Source organism: Ipomoea triloba, chromosome 4, assembly GCF_003576645.1.
Source record: "Ipomoea triloba cultivar NCNSP0323 chromosome 4, ASM357664v1".
Lineage (NCBI taxonomy): Eukaryota > Viridiplantae > Streptophyta > Magnoliopsida > Solanales > Convolvulaceae > Ipomoea > Ipomoea triloba.
Window position 1 is genome coordinate 15510636 of NC_044919.1, and position 7753 is coordinate 15518388.

Consider the following 7753-nt stretch of genomic DNA (forward strand, 5'->3'; position numbering starts at 1 on the left):
TCGCACAAGATGTTCTTAAGTCATGGCCATAAAACTAGTATGCCTCCTCAATTCATATGCACTCAATGTATAACTGTTTGAGGGTATAAACCTAAAATTTGGAGGGCATACACCAAAATTGCATGGTTCACCTATGATTAAAGCTTAAATGGGTGAACTAAATCAATAAACCAAATATGCTTAAATTCAGGCATTACCGTAACTAAAGTTTATGCATAAGTCCAACTTAATTAGGAACTAACATAATTCAATCCTAAATTTATGCATTGCTAAAGGCATAACAAAAATATTGCATAATTTAAAACAAAATATTATGCTTAGGACAAATATGCATAAAAATTAAAACATTAAACTCATATATTCCAAACAAATTGCATAACAATTTTTAATATGAACTTTCAAAGTATAGAATTAATATCCAAGCACTAATATGAGTCCAAACCAAAGAGACCCAACAATTTTTAATAATGACATAATGGATATATACATTGAAATTTCAAACTTTAAGCCCATGGAAAAATGTTTTAATGCATAAAGATCAAATTTATGAGAAGTAAATAGAATTTACAAATTTTAGCAATATCAAACCAAAAGGATATGTTGTAATTTGTAAATAAAAATCTCACAAACCTAATTGCATAATTAAACTTAATATTATGCACTTAATGTGATTGAACGCATAAAACTATCTATTGAGATAGAAAATGTGATTTTACACTAAATATTCATTATTCATACTTAACCAAATATGGGTATAACAAACTAAAATCATAATTCAAATAAGTCTTGACTTGAAATCCCTCCAATATTTGTTCGCATCACTCAACAAAGTACTCCTTATTTTTTTTTTGTGTTGGGTATATCAAAAACAGTCTACAAAACAAAACCATACACCAAGATTAATATTAAAAATAAAAAAAAATCAAATACTAATAACTATACTATATTAGAAATTTAAATTAAATATACCAGTATATCCTGCCAAATTTGCTCCAATCATCAATTAAAATGCTAACTTTGCTGCGTGCCAAATATCCAATATAACTAACCATCATATCACTATACTTGCCAACAGGTCTTTTCCCATCAAATTCAACCACATACTTTTCTACAGTATTAGCACGACCTAAGATAAGTTGCTTCATCATAGTGATGCCCCTCTTCTTACGAACAGAAGTAATCGTATTACTACCATTGACAGTAATATCACCACAAGGATCATTTGAGCTTTCCATTTACCTATACGAAAAACAAATATAAACACATATAATATATGTATTAAATTTATAGAACAATTGTACGAATAAATTTTTTTAAAAACATTACAACTAATACTCATATTTCCCATATCCCTTCATGGTGATCATCTCGTACAGCATGTACTTCATCTATCTCATTGTCTACATCAAACTGCACTACTCCAGAAGAAAAAGAAGGGATTTCATCAATATCATCACTCATTTCTAAGTTCTCATCTCCAGTAATCTGCTTCTTCCCGTGAAGAACTATAGACCATTTCTTATCACATGGATCACTAACATAAAAAACTTGTTTGGCCTGAGATGCCAAGATGAAGCGATCGTTCTTATGACCTACCCTATTCAGATCTACAAGTGTGAATCCAAACTCATCGACTTTAACTCCATGGTTACTTTCTACCCATCGACATTTGAACATTGGCACCCTAAACTTTACATAATCAATCTCCCATATCTCTTCAATGACTCCATAGTATGACAATTCTGCCAACACAGGATTTTTATCTTTTGAACTACTAAAATGCATTGAATTAGCCACCAAAGTCACTCCACTATTCTGCACAGTGCTCTTATCATCTTGAGACTTTGTATAGAAAGAAAATCCATTAATGTCATATCCAGTGTAAGATATGACTTGCATCCCCGGACCATGAGCCAACCATTGTATAGTTTCAGAAACATTATTATCAGCAACAACTTTAGTTTTAAACCACTCAACAAAAGAACGGTTATGCTCACTTGCAACCCACATGTTATTTCTTCGAGGATTTTGGTCCTTTACTAGGGACATGTGTTCATCCATATAAGGCTCAACTTCACTCATATTATGCAAGATGTACAAATGGGCTTGTTCAACATCTTCACAATCCATAGTCAACACTTTGCCTCCATGAGTACCCTTACCTGTTATTCTCCCAATGTGGCGATACTTGGGAACACCAATAGCTTCTACACCTGCCAAGTATTCGGTACAAAATTCAACAACCTCTTCAGCTATATAGCTTTCAACAATAAATGCTTCTGGCCTATATCGGTTCCTAACATACCCTTTTAAAACTTTCATGTACCGTTCAAATGGATACATCCACCTCAAGTAAGCCGGACCACATTGTCTGATCTCTCTCACCAAGTGTACAAGTAAATGAACCATTACATCAAAAAAAGAAGGCGGGAAGTACATCTCTAATTGACATAATGTAATAATGATTCCATTCTCCAATTCATCTAATGTGTGAAGGTCAATAACTTTCCCACAAATTGCGTTGAAAAAGAAACACAATCTTATAATTGTGCGTCTCAACTTTTTAGGCAACACATCTCTAATAGCCACCGGTAATAATTGTTGCATTAAGAGATGACAATCATGAGATTTCAACCCCACCAATTTTAAATCTTGGAGGTTCACAAGCCTTTTGATATTTGATGAATACCATTGTGGCACTTTAACACCATGCAAACAATCACAGANACAGTAATATCACCACAAGGATCATTTGAGCTTTCCATTTACCTATACGAAAAACAAATATAAACACATATAATATATGTATTAAATTTATAGAACAATTGTACGAATAAATTTTTTTAAAAACATTACAACTAATACTCATATTTCCCATATCCCTTCATGGTGATCATCTCGTACAGCATGTACTTCATCTATCTCATTGTCTACATCAAACTGCACTACTCCAGAAGAAAAAGAAGGGATTTCATCAATATCATCACTCATTTCTAAGTTCTCATCTCCAGTAATCTGCTTCTTCCCGTGAAGAACTATAGACCATTTCTTATCACATGGATCACTAACATAAAAAACTTGTTTGGCCTGAGATGCCAAGATGAAGCGATCGTTCTTATGACCTACCCTATTCAGATCTACAAGTGTGAATCCAAACTCATCGACTTTAACTCCATGGTTACTTTCTACCCATCGACATTTGAACATTGGCACCCTAAACTTTACATAATCAATCTCCCATATCTCTTCAATGACTCCATAGTATGACAATTCTGCCAACACAGGATTTTTATCTTTTGAACTACTAAAATGCATTGAATTAGCCACCAAAGTCACTCCACTATTCTGCACAGTGCTCTTATCATCTTGAGACTTTGTATAGAAAGAAAATCCATTAATGTCATATCCAGTGTAAGATATGACTTGCATCCCCGGACCATGAGCCAACCATTGTATAGTTTCAGAAACATTATTATCAGCAACAACTTTAGTTTTAAACCACTCAACAAAAGAACGGTTATGCTCACTTGCAACCCACATGTTATTTCTTCGAGGATTTTGGTCCTTTACTAGGGACATGTGTTCATCCATATAAGGCTCAACTTCACTCATATTATGCAAGATGTACAAATGGGCTTGTTCAACATCTTCACAATCCATAGTCAACACTTTGCCTCCATGAGTACCCTTACCTGTTATTCTCCCAATGTGGCGATACTTGGGAACACCAATAGCTTCTACACCTGCCAAGTATTCGGTACAAAATTCAACAACCTCTTCAGCTATATAGCTTTCAACAATAAATGCTTCTGGCCTATATCGGTTCCTAACATACCCTTTTAAAACTTTCATGTACCGTTCAAATGGATACATCCACCTCAAGTAAGCCGGACCACATTGTCTGATCTCTCTCACCAAGTGTACAAGTAAATGAACCATTACATCAAAAAAAGAAGGCGGGAAGTACATCTCTAATTGACATAATGTAATAATGATTCCATTCTCCAATTCATCTAATGTGTGAAGGTCAATAACTTTCCCACAAATTGCGTTGAAAAAGAAACACAATCTTATAATTGTGCGTCTCAACTTTTTAGGCAACACATCTCTAATAGCCACCGGTAATAATTGTTGCATTAAGAGATGACAATCATGAGATTTCAACCCCACCAATTTTAAATCTTGGAGGTTCACAAGCCTTTTGATATTTGATGAATACCATTGTGGCACTTTAACACCATGCAAACTATTTGATGAATACCATTGTGGCACTTTAACACCATGCAAACAATCAGATGAATACCATTGTGGCACTTTAACACCATGCAAACAATCACAGAAACTTTTTTTTTGCACTTTAACACCATGCAAACAATCACAGAAACTTTTTTTTTCATTTCTAACACCATGCAAACAATCACAGAAACTTTTTTTTTCATTTCTTGACAGAGTATAAGCAGCTGGAGGCAAGTAAGTCTTCTTCTCCATAGGGTGTGGAGCTAATTGGGGTCGTATTCCCATTTCCTCCATAGGGTGTGGAGCTAATTGGGGTCGTATTCCCATTTCCACCAAGTCTAATCTAGCCTTGAGTCCATCTATTCCCATTTCCACCAAGTCTAATCTAGCCTTGAGTCCATCTTTAGTCTTATCCACCAAGTCTAATCTAGCCTTGAGTCCATCTTTAGTCTTATCGTTTATATCTAGAAGTGTTCCAACAAGACTATCACACACATTTTTTTCAACATGCATAACATCAATACTATGTCTCACATCTAACAACTTCCAATATGGAAGATCAAATAATATTGATCTTTTTCTCCATGGACTCTTTTCAACTGGATGTATTTCAACATTAGATTTTTTTCGCTTGCCTTTTTGGGATTTAAGCTTTTGAACCTTGCCAAAAATAATATTTAAATTTTTTACTCGTTCATAAGCTTGCATCCCAGTTAGTGCACGTGGAGCATCAGCATATTCTTGTAACCCATTAAAAGCCTTCTTTAATCTGCGATAAGGGTGGAATCTATCAAGAAACCTCCGATGACCCATGTAGACTGTCTTTTTTCCATGAACAAGTTGTTGATAACATGTATCCCCTTCACATATAGGACATGCTTTATGCCCTTTAACACTATACCCAGACAAATTACCATAAGTTGGAAAGTCATTTATTGTGCAAAAGATCATTGCATGCAACTTAAATGACTCTTTTCGATATGCATCAAATATTACCACACCTTCATCCCACAACTTTTTCAAATCTTCAATCAAAGGTGCCAAAAAGATGTCTATATCATTCCCCGGTTGTTTTGGTCCAGAAATCATCAAAGACAAAAGTATATACTTACGTTTCATACATAGCCAGGGAGGTAGATTATAAATCACCAACATAACAGGCCACGAGCTATGCTTACTACTAAGATTACCGTGTGGATTAATTCCATCGGTACAAAGTCCAAGTCTAAGATTTCTTGCCTCATTGCCAAATTCAGGAAATAAATTATCAATTGCTTTCCATTGAAAAGAATCAGCTGGATGTCGAATCTTCCCATCAGAAATTTTTTGATTTGCATGCCACGCTAGGTTTTTCGCATCACCTGGATTTGCAAATAGACGTTTCAATCTTGGAACTATTGGAAGATACCACATCACTTTAACTGGGGGCCCATTTAAGATCACTTCACCATCAACATCCTTCCTTTCTTTGTAACGAGATGCTCCACATATTGGACACACATGGGATGCTTTGTATTCGTTTCTAAACAATACACAATCGTTACGGCAAGCACGTATTTTTTTTATATCTCATACCCATAGGGCACAAAATCTTTTTGGCCTCATATGTACTTTTCGGAAGTTCATTACCTTCCGGAAACATATCTGTTAAAATCTCTAGTAAGGCCGTAAAACCCTTATCGCTCCACCCATTCCCAACTTTTAAGTTGAATAGTTTTAAAACAACTGATAACCGTGTATATTTACTACACCCCGGCCACAAAGGTTTCTCAGCATCACTTGATAAGTTATTCAACTCTTCTGATCGATTAATGAACTCCTCTCTGACATCACGAATCATATCTTCTAATCGATCCTCTTTGTCCTCATCTTCATATCCTCCGGTCTCAACATATGTGCTAGATGTATTTGATATATCTTCTCCATGCCATATCCATTTTGTATATCGTGGATTAAATCCATTACAAATTAAATGGTCGAATACATCATCTTCATCCAAATTCGTACCATTACAACACTTCGTACAAGGACAAAGGAAGTTCCCGCAATTATTAGGAAGATTTTTTTTTGCAAATTCTAAAAAAATTTTAACCCCATCTTCATACTCAGCACTAATACGAGATGCTACTATCCAACTTTTATCCATTGAAAAGAACTTCCTAAAACATTAACTTAATTAGCAACTAAATACCAACATAACAAATTCACAATTCAAACAAATTAAAATAAAAAATAAATTAGAATGAATCTCCAGTTTTGGAATTTCATTCCAAATTTACTGGAATGAATTGGAATTCCAGTAAATCTGGAATGAAATTCCAACATTCCATTCATTACTGGAATGAAATTGGGAATTTCATTCCAGTAATGAAATTCCAGTAATGAATTTCACTACTGGAATGAAATTGGGGAATTTCATTCCAGTAATGAATTTCATTACTGGAATTTCATTCCAGATTTACTGGAATGAATTGGAGAATTCATTCCAGTAAATCTGGAATGAAATTTCAAAATTGGAGATATAATATATTATAACTATTCGATTTTTCAGTTTTTAAACTAAATCAAACCGTTTTGTCCCGCTCTACCCTAATGTTTTATTTAATTATTTACTTGTTAATTCTGGTTTCTTTTGCTCTTGTAGACATTTTATCAAACACCTTCTATGCATAAATAAATCTATACACAAGTAATTTAGCTAGAGAAAAAGAAATTCACAAATAATTAAATAACATATATTCTTGAAAAGAAAATATTAATACATACAATATCACATAATACACAAGATTATTAAAACACTACACAAGATTTATAAACCCTAAAATTATTAAATTATATTTAATTTTCAGTAAAAAAACAGTACAAAATATAAATAGGTACGCACCTGAGTAGTGGCGACGGCGGCGACGGCGGCTTGCGGCGGCGACGGCGGCGTGCAGTGGTGTGAGTTGCGGCAGCGTCACGGTGGTGTGCGTTTCTGCGTAGAGGATTCCGTCGACAGTGTTCGCAGTTCTTGTTTAATAAGGGCCCTAAAATCCTACGCAGTTTAGTTTTTTTAGAAAATAATATGTGTTGTGCTATAGATTATGAATTGATCAAAAATAAAGTCAGCCCTAATTAATCCTAAGTAGTTTAGTAATGAAAAGAGCGCCAAAAAACTAATACGTATACCGCCCTAATCTACAAAATTTTTAAAGAAAATATATATAGGGCGGTTGGTGTAATTAATTTAACCGATATATTATTTTTAGTTAGTTAACTTATTTTTTAAGTTAACTTATTAGTTCTTTTATATTCTTTTAGTTAACTTATTTAAGGTATATATTATAAACAATCAAAATTAATTTTTAAAAATTATCGTATATACGGTGGTGTGTGTATAACCACAGTATATATGTCAAATTAAAAACTAAAATAAAATATTTACATTAATGTATATGTGGTTAAGGTAAAAAAAATATATATATATATATTAAGGTATATACGGCGGTTAATTGTATAACCACCGTATTTACAT